The sequence below is a fragment of the Bos indicus x Bos taurus genome, chromosome 2 (genome assembly GCF_003369695.1).
Source record: "Bos indicus x Bos taurus breed Angus x Brahman F1 hybrid chromosome 2, Bos_hybrid_MaternalHap_v2.0, whole genome shotgun sequence".
NCBI lineage: Eukaryota > Metazoa > Chordata > Mammalia > Artiodactyla > Bovidae > Bos > Bos indicus x Bos taurus.
The window spans coordinates 51,339,248-51,361,938 of NC_040077.1; positions in this window are offsets into that span (position 1 = coordinate 51,339,248).

Here is a 22,691-nt window from a genome sequence, read left to right on the forward strand (position 1 = left end):
ATTGCTTGGGGTCTTCTAGCCAGAAAGCCACAGAGTTGAATATCAGTATCAAATCTTAACTACTCTGAAAACCTTGACCACTGCCTGGTCCAGTTTAATGTTATTCATTTTTATAATTCCCTGCTACTGCTACTGCTAAGTCACTTCAGTCGTGTCCAACTCTGTGCGATCCCATAGACGGCAGCCCACCAGGCTCCCCCGTCCCTGGGATTCTCCAGGCAAGAACACTGGAGTGGGTTGCCATCTCCTTCTCCAGTGTGGGAAAGCGAAAAGTGAAACTGAAGTCGCTCAGTCGTGTCCGACTCTTAGCGACCCCATGGACTACAGCCTACCAGGCTCCTCCATCCATGGGATTTTCCAAGCAAGAGTACTGGAGTGGGGTGCCATTGCCTTCTCCTGGTACTTGGTAAAGATTTTATAAAATGAGTTCTAGAATTAATGACTCTGCTTTCTTTTGGCAGCCATAATCAAAACTTGACTAACAAAAATTAATTTTGTACAACTTTGATTAATTGGGATTTTAAAAAAATTTATAGTCCATTTTTAATAGAATGTAGCAAATCCAACACATTTTAAATTTATAATCAGAATAAAGTGCTGAAATATTTTTTTGAGATTGGTGCAAAATCACCTTTGTTCCTCACATCTTGGACAACTTGAGTGTTACTCTTCCTTGCAAAACTATGATTAAGACCACAGGTTCACATGATCTCAAACTTTTAGAGAAAATTATCAATAACACTGTGCACACACAACTATGGAAAACAAGTCAGCACATGAGGACGTTTCCGAATCCAGGTAGGGACAACAGTATGACATTATAAAATATCCAAAGCTATAAAGGTGTAAGTTAATGTCTAATGTACTTTCTAAACTATTACAAAGGTAAAGTAGTTTTATTACAATGTTGACTGACATAGACATACTATTATATGAAATAACAAAAAAATCTATCTTTCCCAATTTTTAAAAACTTTTTCTTATCATGCATTCTAATTTCTAGACCATCAGGGCTTCTTATATCTATGAAACTACACCAATATTTAATTTACCTCAGAGTGGATCTATAAAAGATTATCATCAACTTTTATTTTCAACTAAATATTTAGCTTTCTTTTAGAAAGTCAATCAGAACTGCCAAGTGACATCTTTAGTGTGAGGTTATATCACTTGCTGGTATTAAACATCTTAAAATAATATTCCTCTTAGGGGTCTTTTCATAAATAACATTAAAAGACAACCTACAATATGGGAAAAAATAGTTTCAAACAATATGACCAACAAGGGATTAATCTTCAGAGTATACAAACAATTCATACAGCTCAATATAAAAAAAAAAAAAAAATGACAAGCCAATCAAAAAATGGGCAGACATTTCTCTAAAGAAGACATACAAGTGGCCAGAAGGCAAATGAAAAGATGTTCAAACATAGCTAATTACTGGAGAAATGCAAAACAAAACTACAGTCAAAACTCACACCAGTGAAATGTCCATCATCAAAAAGTCTACAAATAATAAATGCTGGAGAGGGTGTGGCAAAGTAGGAACCTTCCTACACTGTTGGTGGGAATGTAAATTGGTACAGCCACTGTGGAGAATGGTATGGAGGTTACTTAAGAAACTAAAAATAGAGCTACCATATGAACCAGCAATCCCACTCTTGTGTATGTTTTCAGAAAAAAACATAATTGAAAAAGATATAGGCACCCCAATATTCATTGCAGCAGTATTTGCAACAGCTGAGACATGGAAGCAACCCAAATGTCCACTGACAGATGAATGGATAAAGAAGATGTGGTGCACACACACACAGACAATGGAATAGTATCCAACCATTGAAAAAAGAATGAAGTAATGCCTTTAGCAGTAACACAGATGGACCTAGAGGTTATCATATTAAGTGAAGTAAACCAGATAAAGACAAATAACATGACATTGCTTACATGTACAATCTAAATGATACAAATGAACTTATATTAAAAAAAAGAGACCCACAGATTTAGAAACTATTTTTAAAAATTAGATGTATATCAGTGTGTATAACTGAATCACTTTGCTGTATACCTGTAACTAATACAACATTGTAAATCAACTACACTTCATTAAATAGAAATAAATACAAAGATGTCTATTCAACTCCTCTTAAAAATAAATAGATTTAAAATGTGTTTTTTCCCAATAGTTGAGAATGTGTCCTTTACAAATGTGCTAGAAGTATCTTTTGATTTTTAAATAAACTCTCAGTGAAAACTAGTAGCTCTAAAATTTAGCACATTCTGAAAAACTAAATCCATTTTCATATGATGTAATTTAGTTTCCACATTTAGTTTAAGGACTAGAAATTCCCCACTTCTATTTGGTGCATTGGACATAACGTGTTTTTAGAGACAGGGTAAACAATTTACTCGTGTATCAAGGAAACATCAGTTAAGATTTTATTAGAATTCTAAATATGAATAATAAGCCCAGCCCTGTGCTTATTATAATAGCTAAAATAAACTTGCAGCTCACACTATGGTGATTTAGCTGAGTGCCTCTTTCATTCCATCAACCGGTATGGGGTAGCAGCTGGTCCTTTTTTTTCCCCTGCCTCCTTGCTATGTTTACTGCAGCCATGTAACTGAGTAACTTTGTCTCAGGCCCAGACTGTTGCTAGGGTGTGGACCACACCTTCCTCCTGCTTACCTAAAGCCCATTGGTCATGCTTTGGTAATCAGGCAGTTTCACAGTGTCACCATGGGGGCTTCGGCAAAAATATCCTCTGTTTCTACAGGTGTTACACTTTTTGCTTCCCTAATGACTAGTAATCATTCAATTGGACTAAAATCGTATCTTTTAAAAAACAATGTCCTGGCATTGCTGAGAACATGCATAGAAGGCCATGAAGGTCTACACAGCAAGATTGCACAATAACCCATTAAAATAAACATTTGCAACCACAGATAGCTGGACTGAAATCCTGCTCTGATACAAATAACATCTGGACAACTTTTGTTTGCATCTTCCAGCCTAAAACACCCTTGAGAAAAAATAGAAGGCAAGCTAAAAGACAAAGGACCACTAAAGGTTTTATTATGCTATGGGTGTGGTGCCATAAATTTGAGGGGGTTTGGGCTAGAGTTGCCAAAGCTGAATTTAAACAGCATGTTGTTTTTAAAAGTTGTAACACTGGTGAGGAACAATTCAGTTTTCTTACATAATTAATCCAGTGTGAAATAGAGTGACTGGAAAACATCCAGTGGTTTAAAAATAACTCAATTATTTATAAGTTTCATAGTGCTATAGGATTCCACACTAAGGAGAAGAAAGTGAAGGCATCTCAGTACCAACCAAGTCATTCTTAATCAGCAAACTCTTTAGGATGTCTGCACAAAAAACCTAACTGTAAAAGTTAGGTGCCAAGGGCCAAGAAAGAGGTTTCTTTGGATTATGTATCAGGTTTAAGGGCAGGAAAAGGTTTCTTTCCCTTACATTTATATATTGATAATTATATATTAGCACATATTGCTAATACTGAAAGACCTAATAATAGGAAGTGGGGTTACACAGGTGCAGAGAGCAGAAGGAAGAGGGAAGAAGGTCCAGAAAAGAAAAAAATAAGCATCTCTCACAAGATCAACAGCAGAGGCTGTGAATCATAAATGACACTGAATGGACTTTAATTTCTAAGGCTATTCTTTGATGTGAAGAAAAATAATTACAAGCTGAAAGATACTGGCAAGTATTACACTCAATATAAAGATAAATACATTAGCCATAAATAAATCTTTATATTAAAGCTCACACTCAGGGCGGGCTAGCAACCAGCAACCATACATTGTGTCAGCTACAGCCGGCCACTAAACAAAGGGAATGAAAGTTTGCTAGTAATGTTAAAATCTTGTAAAATATTTCATAGTTGTCTCATGCTTTTTTTCCTCTTTACTGTACTTAAAGGGGGCATGTGAGAGGTAGCAATAGTTCCAAAGGTCCAGGCCAGAAGTGAGAAAAATTAAACTCTAAGATCTGTTCTTAAAATATTGGATGTACTTTACTAATTTGATTTACCTAAATTTCATCTTTTACTTATACTAGAGTTCAGAGATATAAAAAAATGAAAGCAGACATTTATTCTTTCAGCCCGACTATAAGCTTTTACCAGCAGTTTCAGACATACTGTATTTATCTATTCTCTTAGCCTAAGAAACAAACAAAATATGAAACATAATTATATCATTTATTTACTGGGCTGAACAAGTACAATTTTTCTATAATACTCATGACAAGGAAAGTAGATGCTATTTATTTAAACAAAGCATTAAGAACAGAAGCAATTCTTTAAAAATTCATTTGTCACTTATTTATGGATATTACTTGATAGATAAATATTTCAGTAATTCCACTATAAAGGGGATGTTTCTTGCTTCTTCTGAGTTGTAAGTGGCAGTGGAGATACTGAAGGAAAATACTAAACAGATTACAATTCCAGGTGGCTACAGTTACAGTATCTAACTGTTATTATTTTTACTCATAGTCACTGCACTAATAATTGGGAGATTACTACTAGAACAACTTTACAAAGTCTTTGAACAAAGGTCAAACCAATAAACAGGCGCATGACTATGCTGTTCCTTATATGAGGTTTCCATTGCTTTGCCACTTTTTACTTTTCTGCTCATTGTATCATTTTGGTGGCTAGCTAAACAACAATCTCAACTTCCATAGCTTTTATTTCACTCTGTCATCCAAGCTGTAAAGACACAAGGACACCAAGGCTTCTTTGCTGGTACTGGCTACCTAATGCAACAAAATCCTTCCCAAATGAACTAGAACAATTTCTACTGATGAAGCCAGTGTGTTGTTCATGCATTTGAAAAGAAAAGTTAAGACTGAACATGGTCAATTCTGAGTGGTGTCTCTATGTGTGAAATAAACAATCATTTATCCATTAATTTAAGTAAACTCGTAAACTCATTCATATGCTCATTTACTTAAGGCCTACTTTGCGCCAATTATGTTAGATAACAAGATGGAGATAGCACATGTTGTTTCTGGAAATGATAGTCGATGGTACATGTTAAACCTTAATATAAAGGTATAGTAAGATGGCCAACACGAAAAGATGTTCAACACCATGAATTATGAAGTAAATGCAAATTAAAACCACAAGGAGGTATTGCCCCATAACTGTCAGAACAGAACGGCTACCATTAAAAAGACAACAGTAAGTGCTGTTGAGGATATGGTGGAAAGGGGACCATGACGTGCTGGTGGGAATGTAAATCAGTATACTATGGAAAATAGTAAATGTAATAGAAAAATGTAAGTCAGACACCATGGAAAATAGTATGGAGGTTCCACAAAAAATTAAAAATATAACTACCATATGATACAGTAATTCCACTCCTGGATATACATCTGAAGAAAATAAAAATACTAATTTGAAAAAATATATGCACCCTAATGTTCATAGCAGCATTATTTACAATAGCCAAGATATAGAAGCAACCCAAAGCATCCATTGTGAATGGATGAAAAAGATATTCATCATGAATGGATAAGGAAGATTAAATATACAATGGAATATTACTCAGCTATAAAAAAGAAATTTTGCCATTTGCAACAACATAGGTAAGCACAGAGTGTATTTTGCCTAGTGAAATAAGTCAGATATAGACAGACAAATACCATGTGTTTCCCCTTATATGTGGAATCTAAAAGTAAAATGAATAAATATAACCAAAAATAATAATAAATGTATGTGAATAGGTAAAGAGGTGACTCTTCCTAAGATATCTGAGAATGGCTTCAGTGAGAATAAGACATTTGATGTGTTTCTTGAAGGAGGAACAAGAGTACAGTTGGTAAGGAAAAAGAAAAAAATTCTCAGTGGAAAAAAGATCCCAAGAGGAAAGAGACATAAAACTTCTTGATGTTTTGGGGAAATGCTACCATTTGTTGCAACTGAAGAATAAGGAGCAAGGGGTGATGTGACATTAGATGCAAATAGAAAGGCAAGTTGGAACTAGATTGCAAAAGAGATCAGTCTATGCCAAGGTGTTTTTTTTCTCTAGGCAATAGGGAGGAGTGGAAGATTTATATAGAGCATGAAATAATTGACTTTAAATAGGTAAATAAAACTTGCTCATTTGTCTTGAAGAGAACAGCTTGTTTTGAATTTGTAGCAGGATTTGCTAGATTTTATTGTAGACCGAGTTATAAGGTCCATCTTGATAGATGAAGACAAGATAGACGTTCATGGAGGCCATGAATATTTTATCCTATTCATCATTCCTAAACACCTACCCCCACTTTCTCTTGGTCATGATTTACCAATATCGATTTCCTCCTTTGAAAGTAAAAAGAACTCTAATCTCTTTCTCTTTTCACAAACTAAAATTAGAAAAGCCTTGAATTAAGTTAAAGTTTCAAACTATGGAGACAAGTGCCATATCTGCATGAGGTAAGTTAAATGGTGAATTAAGCATTGATCCAGATAATTCAATCTTCCTTTGCCCTCAATTTGCTTACTTTGTTTATCTCTATAGTTTGTGCAAAGGAACAATTCTCCATCAGTTCATTTCTTCACTATTCGTATTTTTGTTATATAGCTACAGGTTTAATGAGCCTATATGAACAAACTTCCCAGCACTTTGCAGGAGAATGACTAGTTTTAAAAATGTATTGGAAGGGACAAAGATTATTCCAAGATGAAATGCTAGCATTATGACCCACGCAGACCACCTGGAATTCTTTAAATCATAATACTTAGTAATAATTCTTCTCTGTAATGTAGCTTGTATTTCCTAATTTCTCAGGAGATACTTACTTGGACACTAGCTCTTTGTTTTCAACAGTTTTCCTGCCTTTGCAAATTAATCCCCACCTGTAGTCAAATTCTTCCACTTATGAAATCACAACAGTTGTTTAAATCATTGGATTAAAATAATGGAAACCTTTATGTAATTTTGAAACATGGTAAGAGGAAATGACTATTTTAAGTGAGCAAGACAATTATCTTATTTAGCTATATCTTTAAAGATAAAATAAGAGAAAAATAAGTAGATGTTCCTAGAGATTGGAGAGTAAAGCTATAGCTATGTTTTGCTTTTTAAAGCAAATGGCAAGATAACCAGTACAGATAGACCTTCAGTAGTCTTTATAACCATCTGAATCTTTAATTCATTCTGTACATGATATTGGACAGTGAATTGATGCTTTTGAACTGTGGTGTTGGAGAAGACTCTTGAGAGTCCCTTGGACTCCAAGGAGATCCAACCAGTCCATCTGAAAGGAGATCAGTCCTGGGTGTTCATTGGAGGGACTGATGTTGAAGCTGAAATGCCAATATTTTGGTCACCTGAGGCAAAGAACTGACTTATTTGAAAAGACCCTGTTGCTGGGAAAGATTGAAGGTGGGAGAAGGGGGAGACAGAGGATGAGATGGTTGGATGGCATCACCGACTCGATGGACATGAGTTTGAGTAAGCTTCCAGTATTGGTGATAGACAGGAAAGCCTGGCGTGCTGCAGTCCATGGGGTCACAAAGAGTTGGACATGACTAGTCTGAACTGAGCTGATAGATGGTATATTGCAGTATCCTCAAAGAGAAGGGTGAAATGATTGAGCTAATTACTGAATTTGCTTCTGCTAAGCTACTGTGGGATGACTGGAATCACATCTACTTATACATTGATTTAAAAAAAAAAAAGAGCATAGTCTTAAGTCATTTCAGTCATGTCTGACTCTTTGAGACCCTGTGGACTATAGCCCGTCAGATTCCTCTGTTCCTGGGATTCTCTAGGCAAGAATGCTGGCATGGGTTGCCATGTCCTTCTCCTGGTGATCTTCCCAAACCAGGGAACGAACCTGCATCTTAGAACTGAACGCAGTGTCTCTTGCATTGGCAGGCAGGTTCTTTGCCTCTAGTATTACGTATGAAGACCCCCAAAAGAGCATAACCGTGTGAAAATTTGTAACTGAATTCAGACTAGAATTACTTTAGCCAAACTAAATTTTTCTGAGCCCTAAATCATTTTTGCTACAAATTATGGATCTTATTTACAGTTAGTCAACCTAATAATTGCCAGTTCTCCCAGCTCTTCATCTTGTGAAAATTCAGATGGATCGTAGTAAAAAAGAACTCTTAACTTATCTTTTGAATGCCCTGTTTGACATGCACCACCAGGGAAGCTCAAGAATACTGGAGTGGGTAGCCTATCCCTTCTCCAGGGGAATCTTCCTGACCCAGGATTTGAATTAGGGTCTCCTGCATTGCAGGCAGATTCTTTACCAGCTGAGCTACCAGGGAAGCACAATCAAAAGGCCAAGGCGCAATAAATAATGACTCAGAGATGAACCTGTCTTCCACCTCTGACCGAAGAGAAGTAACAAGAACTGACTTTGACCTTGTAATTGAGGCAAACAAAAAAAATCAATAAATATATGAAACAATGATTTTTAAGACACTGAACACCAGATAATTAATGACAGTGATCCTTGGAAGATGAAGAAGAAAATGAGGTGAATATACAATTACCCTGAATGCCAGGCTGCGATGGCACACGAGCGGCTGAGAGGAGCGACCCTTCGTCCAAGGTCAGGGGCGGCAGCCAAGAGGAACAACCCCACCTCCAAGGAGCAGTGGCTGCACAGGCACAGGAGGGCCAAGAGGAGCTACTCTATGTTTAAGATCAGGAGGGGCAGCAGTGAGGAGACACCCCTCATCCAAGGTAAGGAGCAGTGGATGAACTTTGCTGGAGCAGTCATGAAGAGATACCCCACGTGCAAGGTAAGAGAAACCCAAGTAAGACGGTAGGTGTTGCGAGAGGACATCAGAGGGCAGACACACTGAAACCATAATCACAGAAAACTAGTCAATCTGATCACACAGACCACAGCATTGTCTAACTCAATGAAACTAAGCCATGCCATGTGGGGCCACCTAAGACGGCCGGGTCATGGTGGAGAGGTCTGACAGAATGTGGTCCACTGGAGAAGGGAATGGCAAACCACTTCAGTATTCTTGCCTTGAGAACCCCATTAACAGTATAAAAGGCAAAATGATAGGATACTGAAAGAGGAACTCCCCAGGTCGGTAGGTGCCCAATATGCTACTGGAGATCAGTGGAGAACTAATTCCAGAAAGAATGAAGGGATGGAGCCAAAACAAAAACAATACCCAGTTATGGATGTGAATGGTGATAGAAGCAAGGTCCGATGCTGTAAACAGTAATATTGCATAGGAACCTGGAATGTTATATCCATGAATCAAGGCAAATTGGAAGTGGTCAAACAGGAGATGGCAAGAGTGAACATTGACATTCTAGGAATCAGCAAACTAAAATGGACTGGAAAGGGTGAATTTAACTCAGATGACCATTATATCTACTACTGTGGGTGGGAATTCCTTAGAAGAAATGGAGTAGCCGTCATGGTCAACAAAAGAGTCCGAAATTCAGTACTTGGATTCAATCTCCAAAACAACAGAATGATCTCTGTTCATTTCCAAGGCAAACCATTCAATATCACAGTAATCCAAGTTTATACCCCAACCAGTAATGCTGAAGAAGTGGAAGTTGAACGGTTCTATGAAGACCTACAAGACCTTTTAGAACTAACACCCAAAAAAAGTCATTTTCATTATAGGGGACTGGAATGCAAAAGTAGGAAGTCAACAAACACCAGGGGTAACAGGCAAATTTGGCCTTTGAATATGGAATGAAGCAGGGCAAAGGCTAATAGAGTTTTGCAAAGATAACACACTGGTCATAGCAAACACCCTCTTCCAACAACACAAGAGAAGATTCTACACATGGACATCACCAGATGGTCAACACCGAAATCAGATTGAATGTATTGTTTGCAACCAAAGATGGAGAAGCTCTATACACTCAGCAAAAACAAGACCAGGAGCTGACTGTGGCTCAGACCGTGAACTCCTTATTGCCAAATTCAGACTTTAATTGGAGAAAGTAGGGAAAACTACTAGACCATTCGAGCATGACCTAAATCAAATCCCTTATGATTATACAGTAGAAGTGAGAAATAGATTTAAAGGACTCGATCTGATAGATAGAGTGCCTGATGAACTATGGACTGAGGTTCATGACATTGTACAGGAGACAGGGAACAAGATCATCCCCATGGAAAAGAAATGCAAAAAAGCAAAGTGGCTGTCTAGAAGGCCTTACAAATAGCTGTGAAAAGAAGAGAAGTGAAAAGCAAAGGAGAAAAGGAAAGATATAAGCATCTGAATGCAGAGTTCCAAAGACTAGCAAGGAGAGATAAGAAAGCCTTCTTCAGTGATCAATGAAAAGAAATAGAGGAAAACAACAGAATGGGAAAGACTAGAGATCTCTTCAAGAAAATGAGAGATACCAAGGGAACATTTCATGCAAAGGTGGGCTTGATAAAGGACAGAAATGGTATGGACCTAACAGAAGCAGAAGATATTAAGAAGAGGTGGCAAGAATACACAGAAGAACTGTACAAAAAGGATCTTCACAACCCAGATAATCACGATGGTGTGATCACTGACCTAGAGCCAGACATCCTGGAATGTGAAGTCAAGTGGGCCTTAGAAAGCATCACTACCAACAAAGCTAGTGGAGGTGATGGAATTCCAGCTGAGCTACTTCAAATCCTGAAAGATGATGCTGTGAAAGTGCTGCACTCAATATGCCAGCAAATTTGGAAAACTCAGCAGTGGCCACAGGACTGGAAAAGGTCAGTTTTCATTACAATCCCAAAGGAAGGCAATGCCAAAGAATGCTCAAACTACCGCACAATTGCACTCATTTCACATGCTAGTAAAGTAGTGCTCAAAATTCTCCAAGCCAAGCTTCAGCAATATGTGAACCGTGAACTTCCAGATGTTCAAGCTGGTTTTAGAAAAGGCAGAGGAACCAGATATTAAATTGCCAACATCCGTGAATCATGGAAAAAGCAAGAGAGTTCCAGAAAAACATCTATTTCTGCTTTATTGACTATGCCAAAGTCTTGACTGTGTGGATCACAAAACACTGTGGAAAATTCTGAAAGAGATTAGAATACCAGACCACCTGACCTGCCTCTTGAGAAACCTGTATGCAGGTCAGGAAGCAACAGTTAGAACTGGACATGGAACAACAGACTGGTTCCAAATAGGAAATGGAGTACGTCAAGGCTGTATATTGTCACCCTGCTCATTTAACTTATATGCAGAGTACATCATGAGAAACGCTGGACAGGAAGAAGCACAAGCTGGAATCAATACTGCTGGGAGAAATATCAATAACCTCAGATATGCAGATGACACCACCCTTATGGCAGAAAGTGAAGAAGAACTAAAAAGCCTCTTGATGAAAGTGAAAGAGGAGAGTGAAAAAGTTGGCTTCAAGTTCAACATTCAGAAAATGAAGATCATGGCATCTGGTCCCATCACTTCATGGCAAATAGATGAGGAAACAGTGGAAACAGTGACTGACTTTAATTTTGGGGGGCTCCAAAATCACTGTGTATGGTGCTTGCAGCCATGAAATTAAAAGATTCTTGCTTACTCCTTGGAAGGAAAGTTATAACCAACCTAGATAGCATATTAAAAAACAGAGACATTACTTTGTCAACAAAGGTCCATCTAGTCCAGGCTATGGTTTTTCCAGTGGTCATGTATGGATGTGAGAGTTGGACTGAAAGAAAGCTGAGTGCCAAAGAATTGATGCTTTTAAACTGTGGTGTTGGAGAAGACTCTTGAGAGTCCCTTGGGATGCAAGGCGATCCAACCAGTCCATTCTAAAGGAGATCAGTCCTGGGTATTCATTGGTAGGACTGATGCTAAAGCTGAAACTCCTACTTTGGCCACCTCATTTGAAGAGTTGACTCATTGGAAAAGACTCTGATGCTGGGAGGGATTGGGGGCAGGAGGAGAAGGGGACAACTGAAGATGAGATGGCTGGATGGCATCACTGACTCGATGAACATGAGTTTGAGTGAACTCCGGGAGTTGGTGATGAACAGGGAGAACTGGCGTGCTGCAATTCATGGTGTCACAAAGAGTCAGACATGACTGAGCGACTGAACTGAACTGAACTGAACTGTCTTGAAAGTGTTTCCAGGTATTTTCTAGGAAAGGGGAATCCAGGTCAATCAAGCAAATTATTTAAGTCAAGGGGACCAGGTAGAAGAAAGACCAAGGTATGATACTACAGAACAGAGTATCAGAGATAGAGAGTTACATAGAAAGAACCCCAGATACCCTTATAGAGTTCTCCTCTAGTATTCATCTGAGTACTCATTATTGAAGAAATTACCTAAGCCTGAGGGGAAAAGAACCAAAAAGGATTAGAAGTAACAGTGTCTAATGATAACACATAGCCTGGAATAGTGCCTATCCCTTCCAGTCAGACTGGAAAACCTCGTAATAAATATGTCACTGAATAGAATATTTAGATGATTCTTGCCTGAAATTAGGCCTAGGCTGAGCTCTGCTTAAGTTCCAAGTGATGAATCTTAAAACAAAAAGGCAAAATAAGCAAAATATTTTCATATAATTTAATTGTATTTCAGAATTAAGCCCTAGAATGTTTATAAGAACACAAAAATATTGAACACTCAATAAGATAAAATTCAGAATGTCTGATATCTAAATCAATTATTTCCAGACATGCAAAGAAGTAGGAAATTATGGCCCATGATTGGGAGAAAAATCAAACTCGTTAACCAAGAACTTCCATAGATATTAGAATTAGCAGATAGATTTTATAACCATATTTAAAAGTTAAGGAAAGAGATAAAACATATATTATATATATATATATATATATATATATGCTTAGTCACTCAGCTGTGTCTGACTCTGTGACCCCATGGACTGCAGCCCGCCAGGCTTCTCTATCCATGGCAGGAATACTGGAGTGGGTTGCCGTGCCCTTCTCCAGGAGATCTTTCCAACCCAGAAATTGAACCAGGATCTCCTGCATTGCAGGCACATTCTTTACCAGCTGAGCTACTAGGGAAGCCCATATACGTCAAAATCAAACATTTAAAGATAAAAAGTACAATGTCAGATATGAAACTAGGCTAGAATGAACTACCAGCAGATAAAACATTGTAGAAAAAAAATAGTGAACTTGAAAACATAGGAATAAAAAAATCAAAAACAAAATATAAAGAAAAATTTGAAAAAAATGAACAAAATATTAGAGAGCTGTGGAAACACTTCAAATATCTTAATATTCGTGTAATTGGAGCTATTGAGAGAGAAGATAAAAAAAAATTTTGGAGAAATAATGACTAAAAATTCTCCAGATTTGATAAAAACTATAAACTATAGATCCAAGAAGCTCAATAAATGTTAAGCACAAAAACCAAAGAAAACACGTTAGGTCACATTATAATCACATTACTTAAAATCAGAGATAAAGAGAAAAAAATTTTTAAACATCCAGGGGAAAAAATGATAAATAACATACAGAGAAATAAAGGCAACAATGTAGTAGATTTCTTAACAAAACCAGTGATATCGGGAAGACAGCAGACTGCCATCCTTAAAGAATCAAATGAATAAATCTGCCAAATTAGAAATCTACATTCAGCAAAAATATCTTTCAAAATCAAAACTAAACAAAACATGTTTGCATGCCTATAAAAACTGAAAGAATTCATTATCACCAGGCCTGTACTATAGGAAATGGTAAAGAAATTCATTCAAGTTAACATTAACAGATGAAAATATAGAAGCACACAAAGAAGTGGAGAGCACTGAGAAAGATAAATATGTGGGTAAACAGTTTTTCTTACTATTAAATTTCTCCAAGATATAATGGACTCTTCACACAAAAAAAAACAGTAAAAATACATTATGGGGCTTTTTAATTTAAACAATAATAGCTTTTACATATGGAGAAGGTAGTGGCACCCCACTCCAGTACTCTCGCCTGGAAAATCCCATGGAGAGAGCAGCCTGGTAGGCTGCAGTCCATGGGGTCGTTAAGAGTCGGACCGACTGAACGACTTCAGTTTCACTTTTCACTTTTATGCATTGGAGAAGGAAATGGCAACCCACTCCAGTGTTCTTGCCTGGAGAATCCCAGGGACGGGGGAGCCTGGTGGGCTGCTGTCTATGGGGTCGCACAGAGTCAGACACGACTGAAGCAACTTAGCAGCAGCAGCAGCTTTTACATATGAGAAGAGTGATAGAAGTACACAACAGTTAGGTTCTTATACAGAAAGGTAGACTGTGATGCTAAAGAAACATGTTCTAAACCACAAGTCAATCATGAAATTAATAGTCACAGTTAGTAAAATAAAATAAGGACATAAAATGACATCATGAAAGCTGCTGCTACTGCTGCTAAGTCACTTCAGTCATGTCCAACTCTGTGTGACCCCATAGACGGCAGCCCACCAGGCTTCTCCATCCCTGGGATTCTCCAGGCAAGAACACTGGAGTGGGTTGCCATTTCCTTCAATGCATGAAAGTGAAAAGTCAAAGTGAAGTCACTCAGTCATGTTCAACTCTGTGTGACCGCATGGACTGTAGCCTACCAGGCTCCTCTGTCCATGGGATTTTCCAGGCAAGAGTACTGGAGTGGGTTGCCATTGCCTTCTCCATCATGAAAGCTACTCAGTCAAAAAGAATATAAAAAGAAAAATGGGAACAAATAATATACAGGACCATCAGAAAACAAAATATAATGGATCTGAGCCTAATTATATTAATAATCATGTTAAATAGACATACTCTAAAAATTCCAATTTAAAGCCAGAAATAATAAGATTAAAGAAGATAGTAAGATCTACCTGTAAATGCCTATAAGAAATGAACATTAAATATAAAGATACAAATAGGCCAAAAATAAAAGAATGAAAGATTTACCATACTAACATTAATGAAAGGAAATATGAAGTCACTATATGGGAATTTCAGAGAAAATTGATTTCTGAACAAAGAATATAGCCAAAGAGAATAATTCATAATGATAATCACATCTATTCAATAAGAGGACATGACACTATTAAACTTGGATATACCTAATAACAATACTTGAAAAATCCCCAATAATTTGGCCACCTGATGCAAAGAGCCTGCTCATTGGACGAGATCCCGATGCTGGGAAAGACTGAGGGCAGAAGGAGAAAGGGGCAACAGAGGATGAGATGGTTGGATGACATCATCAACTCAATAGACATGAGTTTGAGCAAACTCTGGGAGATAATGAAGGACAGGGAAGCCTGGCGTGCTGCAGTTCATGGAGTCACAAAAAGTCAGACATGACTTAGTAAGTTAACAACAATAAAAATGTTTCAAACTAAGCAAAGCAAAAACTGAAAGAATCACAAGGAAACAATAAATAAATCCATTGTCATAGTCAGAGATTCCAATACTTCTTTTTCAAAAATTGATAGATTAAAATAATTCAGAAAGAATGCAGAGGAACTGATAAATACCACCAACCAAGTTGATGTAATTAGCGTATATAGAACAATCCACCTAACAGTTAAAATATACATTCGTTTCAAATACGTGGGAACATTTACTAAGATATCCTAAATTTTGGTCCAGAAAACAAGGCTCAGTATAATTAAAGGTCAAAACAGCCATGTTCTCAGGTGGGCTACAGTCCATAGGGTCATAAAAAGTCAAACACAACTGAAGTGACTGAGAACACAACACTCTCCATAATAAAATTATATTAGAAATCAATTATGTAAAGGTTTCCATAAATACAACAAATAGTTTGAAGCTATATAACACACTCCTAAGTAAGTATTTGGCTTAAAAAAAAAAAAAAAAAGTAGTATGAACTGAATGAGAATAAAAGCACAACATATCAAAATATGTGAGATGCTGCCAAAGAAGTACAATGAAGTATAAGCAGGGAATTTTTATAGCACTAAATGGCCATATTAAAGAATGAAAATGATCTCAAATCAATGGCTTGATGTTTAATCTCAAAAATAAAAAATTAGTAAGAGAAGAGATTTAACTCAAAGTAATGAGAAAAAGAAAACAGTAAACATCAGAGCAGACACTAATTAAACAAGATTCAGAAAAGCCCAATAGAAAAAATAATAACCCTAATATTTTCCTTTGTGAAAAATCAGTAAAATTGATGAACATTTAACTAGACTTCTCAGATTAAAAGAGAAAGACACTTAATATCAACATCAGAAATGGGAAAAGTAGTTCAGTAAAAAGTCTACAAATAAAAAAAAGGATAAGATGAGAAACTTTATGCAAAAAATTTCAAGTTCGATGAAGGGAGAAATTCTTTGAAAGACAAAGGCCATCAAAACTCACTTAAACTGAAAGAGATTCTATAAACAGTCTTATGTCTTTTAAATAAATTTAATTCAGTTACACATTTTTTTCTATCCAAGATGGCTCCACTATTATATTTTCTCAAACATTTAATGAAAAAAAAGCATCATTTCTACATAAATTTATTTTAAAATTTCAAGAGCGACTGCTTTCCCAAATCATTCTAAATCCAGGATTAATCTGATATCAAAACCACACAAAATAGTTATAGGAAAAGAAATCTACAGATGCATATGCCTTATGGCATGCATGCAAAAATTCTCTCTGAAATATAAGTCAACTGCAGCAACATAAAGCATTATAATACTATATTTTAATGAAGTAGAGTTTATCTGAATAATGTTTTGCTTGTTGATTTAACTTTCAAAAATCAATCCATGTAATTCACCATTACATGTTAATAAACTATACAAGGAAAACCATATGATCATCTTAATAGACAAACACACAGAGACAACACTCACAAACACACAAGCATCTGGCAAAATTCAACATTCATTCCTAATGTTTTTTAAAAAATCAGAAAACTATAAATAGAAGGGAATGCTCAAAGTCTGATAAAGGACATCTAGGGAAAACCTACAGCTAATGTATTAGGGGTGAAAGACTTCTGCTTTTTCCCTTAGATCAGGAACAAGACAAGAATATTTGCTCTCACCATTTCTATTCTACAGATTACTGGAGGTTCTAGATATCACAATAAGCTTTGAAAAAATTAGAACCAAAGAACTAAAACTGTCCTTTTTCTTAGATGACATGATCCACTATACAGAAGATTTTATATAATCTACAACAAAATTCCAAAAACCTAATAAGTTAGTTGAGCAAGACTGCAGGATACAATTTTAATATTTAAAAATAAAACACTAATCATATATTATTAACAAACAATCTGAAGTTGAAATTTTAAAAATACCACTTACAATAGCATAGAAAATGCTTAAACATAAATCTGAAAAAGGACTCCTAACTCTTGTATACTAGAAACTGTGAAATATCACTGAAATGAATTAAATAAGACCTAAATAAATATAGAAATATACCATTTCAGCAGTGGCCACAGGTTTGGAAAAGGTCAATTTTCATTCCAATCCCAAAGAAGGGCAATGCTAAAGAATGTTCAAAGAGGCATGCAATTGTGCTCATTTCCATGCTAGCAAGATTATGTTCAAAATATTTCAATCTAGGCTTCAGAAGTGCATGAACCAAGAACTGCCAGATGTACAAATTGGGTTTTGAAAAGGAAGAGGAATCAGAGATCAGATTGTCAACATTCATTGGATCACAGAGAAAGCAAGGAAATTCCAGAAAAACTTCTGCTTCATTGACTACACTAAAGCCTTTGAGTGTGTGGATCACAACAAACTGTGGAAAATTCTTAAAAAATGGGAGTACCAGACCACCCTACTTGTCTCCTAAGAAACCTGTATGTGGGACAAGGAGCAACAGTTTATAGTTGGACATGAAACAATGGACTAGATCAAAATTGGGAAAGGAGTAGGACAAGGCTGTATGTTGTGACCCTGCTTATTTAACTTCTATTAGTTTCTATGCAAAGTACCTCATGAAAAATGCCAGGCTGGACGAATCACAAGCTGGAATCAAGATTGCTGGGAGAAATATCAACGACCTCAGATATGCAGATGATACCACTCTAATGGCAGAAAGTGAAGAGGAATTTAAAAGCCTCTTGATGAGGGTGAAAGAGGAGAGTGAAAAGCTGGCTTAAAACTCAACATTCAAAAAACTAAGGTTATGGCATTCTGGCCCATCACTTCAAGCAAATAGAAGGGGAAAAGGTGAAGCAGTGACAGACTTTATTTTCTTGGGCTCCAAAATCCCTGTGGATGGTGACTGACATGAAATTAAAAGACTCCTTCAAAGGAAAGATATGACAAACCTAGACAGCATATTAAAAAGCAGAGACACTATTTGCTGACAACATAGTCAAAGCTATGGTTTTTCCAGTAGTTATGTATGGATGTGAGAGTTGGATCATAAAGAAGGCTGAGCATCCAACAACTGATGCTTTTGAATTGTGCTGGAGAAAACTCTTGAGAGTCCCGTGGACAGCAAAGATATCAAACCAGTCAACCCTAAAGGAAATCAACTCTGAATATTCATTAGAAGGACTGATGCTAAAGCTCCAATACTTTGGCTACCTGATGCAAAGAGCCGACTCATTGAAAAAGACCCCAATGTCAGGAAAGATTGAAGGCAAAAGGAAAAGGGGGTGACAGAGGATGAGATGGTTAGATATCATCACTGACTCAACGGACATGGATTTGAGCAAACTCTGGGAGTTAGTGAAGGACAGTGGACGCTGGTGTGCTGCAGTCCATGGGGTCACACAGAGTCGCATGACTTAGCTCCTGAACAACAGCAGCATACCATGTTCATTGACTGGAAGACAATATTGTTAAGATACCAGTTCTCCTCAACTTATCTATAGATTTAACACAACCTCAAGCAAAATCCCGGGAGTATTTCTGGAGACATTGACAGGTTGATTCCAAAAATCACATGAAAATGTAAAAGATCTAAATAGCCAAAACAACATAGAAAAAACATGAGGCCAAACACTACCTAATTTCAAAACCACTGTAAAGTGATTGCAACAATCAAGGTAGAATGGTATTGACATAAAGATCAGAAAATTGATCAGTGGAACAGAATAATTAGATCAGAAACTGACCCACAACATGTAGACAATTTATCTTTGACATGAGTGCAAAATTCAGTGGGGAATGGTTAGCTGATTCAAAAAATGATGCTGGGATAATTGAATATTAATATGCACAAAGATTGAACTTTAATCTTTATCTTATAAAGTATATGAAAACTAAATACAAATGGACAATATGCCTAAATGCAAAATATAAATTTATGAACTTGCAGAAGACAATCTTTTTGATGTTTTATTAGGCAAACACTTTTTAGACATCAAACCAATAGTAAGATGTCCAAAGGTCAAAGAAAAAACTGACCAATTGGCTGTTATCAAAAGTAAAAAAAAAAATTCCCTCTGTAATAGTAATGTTAAGATAATAAAAGAACAGACTCAGAGAAAATATGTGCCATGTATATATCTGATAAAGGACTTTTATTCAGAATATGTAAATAACTCTCTGACATCAGCAATAAGAAAATAAGCAATTTTTGAGCAAAAAAAAAACTCAATTAAAAATGGGCAAAATATTTGAGCACTTTACCAAAGAAGATAAGTAGATGGAAAATGGAAAGGAAAAGATGCTCAACATAATTAGTCATTAAGGAAATTCAAAATAAAGGAACAATAGATTTTACTGTACACTTATGCTCAGAAGATAAAGAATCCATTGGGTTGAGACCTGCAGGGTTGGATCCCTGTATTAGGAAAATCACCTGGAGAAGGGAATGCCTACCCACTCCAGTATTCTTACCTGGAGAATTCCATGGACAGAGGAGTTTTGTGGGTTACAGTCTGATGGGGTTGCAAAGAGCTGGACACAACTGAGCAACACTTTCACACTATGACAATGGTTAAAATTAAAAAGACTGACTATACCAAACATCGCTAAGGATTTAGAGGAATTGGAACTCTGCTACACTACTAGTAGGAATATAAAATGGCACATCGCTTTGGAAAACAATGTAGCAGTTTCTTAAAAAGTTAAACATACATACACAATACTAACTTGCCATTCCACTCCTACTTATTTTCTCAAGGTCAGCGGTCAAGATGTCCCTATAAAGACTGGTACACAAATGTTCATAGCAGCTTTACTTGTAATAGACCAAATGCAAACACTCCAAATGCCTACTAACAGGACTGTGCACACAAATTATATCCATACAGTGGACTACCATTCAGAGATAAACAGAAATGGACTACTGATAGAAACAATAACATGGTTGGATCTCAATATATTTCAGCTGAATAAAAGAAGCCAGACACTAAAGAATATGTATTTTTGATTGTTTAAAACTCTAGAAAACATAAACTAATTTCTAATAACCGAGAACACTTCAGTGGTTGCCTGGACAGTGATGCGGGAGCTGTTTAGAGACATAAGGAAACTTTTGGGGATGATGAATATATTTAGTATATATTAATTGCAATGATGGTTTCACAGGTGTATGCATTTGCCAAAACCTATCAAACTGTGCATTTTTAATATGTGGTTTATTTTTATTGTCAATTACAACTCAATAAATCTGTCATAAAACAAAAATAGTGAACATAATTCTTTTTAGAATACTTAATGAATATTGAAATATGAATTGTCAAATTTCATATACTTCCTTTCTACCAATTTGCTGATAATCACACATATATGGATACTTATAATGCATATAAAGTTGTGCAAGAAGTTTAAATTGGCCTACCCAAAGAAATAATACTTAGATAAATTTGGAACTTAGACATCATTATACTTCTTGAGTTTAGTCCTACTTATTCATGCATGAAATGTTTATACTACAATGTTAACATACTGTATTCATTTTGATCTATGTTCCTTGAAGACAGAAGAGATCCTTCTGCTCAGAACAGAGATAGCCCAAATGTGATTGGGAGCCAAGTGGTATTGTGTGACCTAATTAAGTGGTGGGTATTTCATGAGCTTAGTCTTTCACATCTGGCTGTTATTAGATAGCCCTACTTGGCTACCCCACAAAGCAGCATTTGATCTAAGGGCCAACCCTGCCCCACAATTTGCTAATGTCTCTCACACTGACTAAATCTCCAGGGAGAGGCCAGGCCCAAGAAACCAGGAAACAAAGTAGGAGATATCTCTGCAGAGGGACTATTTCTATTTCTGTTTGGTTTATAAGTGCATTTTGCCTTGACTAACTTCAAATATTGATTGTTAGAAAGTGGACTGGAAATGAAATGATTGACTGATCACAATGTATTACATACAATGAATTTTGAATACCACAGAACTAATTGAATAAATGAACGGAAATATTAATATTGAATTAATAGGAATGATCAGAGTGAATTAAACACAGCGGGCCAAATTCTGCCCCTGGATATGCACGTACAATTTCCATTGACTTCAATGGGGGTTTTGTTGTGTGTATCCAAGGGCAGAATCCAGCTTAATGAATTTTTTAATTGTTTTTAAATGGTGAATGAATTGGTTAAAGTTCAAAGCACCAGAGATGATTCCGTACATATTGCATATATTTCTGTTTTTTTTTTTTCCATATGCTTGAAATCTTATATCTATGATTCACCACAAATGTCAAATTTTAAAGTTGGAGAAAAAATATAGGAAATAAAATCATTGCTGTTACATTTTCTTTGTAAAAGGCTAACACTTACACATTGCTGCAGGCTTCTATTTCCATATATTAAATTATAATACTTTCATGTATTAATAAACCACTGAAAGAAATCTGAAATTTTGGTGATCAGGAATTCATTCATGTCCTGTCAAGTGTCCTTTATCTGAATGCCACAGACCAAGGTGCTTCATCCATCTCACCACTCATCACTTTACTAGAGTCAGAAAATCTTTTGCCTGTGATCATCAATGCCTGTACTTATTATATAATCTTGGGCAATTGTCATATCAGTTTACATTTTAACATTTAGATATGAAATTTTAGTACTAAAACCTTTCTAGATTAAGAATTCATGATAGAATCTAAAATATGTTTGATCCTTTGATAGATTCAGTCATTTAAATAGACCAATTCTCTTTTACATCATCACACCCACTGGGCTGACACAAAGAAAGCCAATGCCTTAGACCTAAAATTAATCACAATCCACTACAAGACATTTGCCTTAATACATTATCTCCCAGGTAATGACAAATAATCTTTGTGGGAGATAAGCAGATAAGTGCTAAACAGGCATAGGAAAAGTGTGTGTGTGTTCATTTGGGGGATAAATGTCAGAAGAATTCACCTGTGTTAGGAAAACAAAACAAAAACCAGAATACTATACATTCCTTGACTGACTATATAAGTTAAATTCATTACATTCTTTTTGTTTTGTTTTTATTTTTAAATTAATACAGTGGAGCCTGATGGGCTGCCGTCTATGGGGTCGCACAGAGTCAGACACGACTGAAGCGACTTAGCAGCAGCAGCAGCAGTCTTAATTTTTAGGGCACTTTTAGGATCACAGCAAAATTTAATGGAAAGTTCAGAGAATTCCTATATACACAAACACCCCAACCATAAACATCCATAATCAATGCGGTACATTTGTTACAATAATTAATCAACACTGATACATCATTATCAACCAAAGTACATAGTTTACATTAGGGTTTATTATTTGTGTTATACAGTATATGGATATTGATAAATATATACTGGTATGTGTCCACCATTATAGCAGATAGAGAATAGTTATCCTGCCTTAAAAATCTTCTCTGCTTCAGTATTCATCCTCATGCCTTCCCCCCA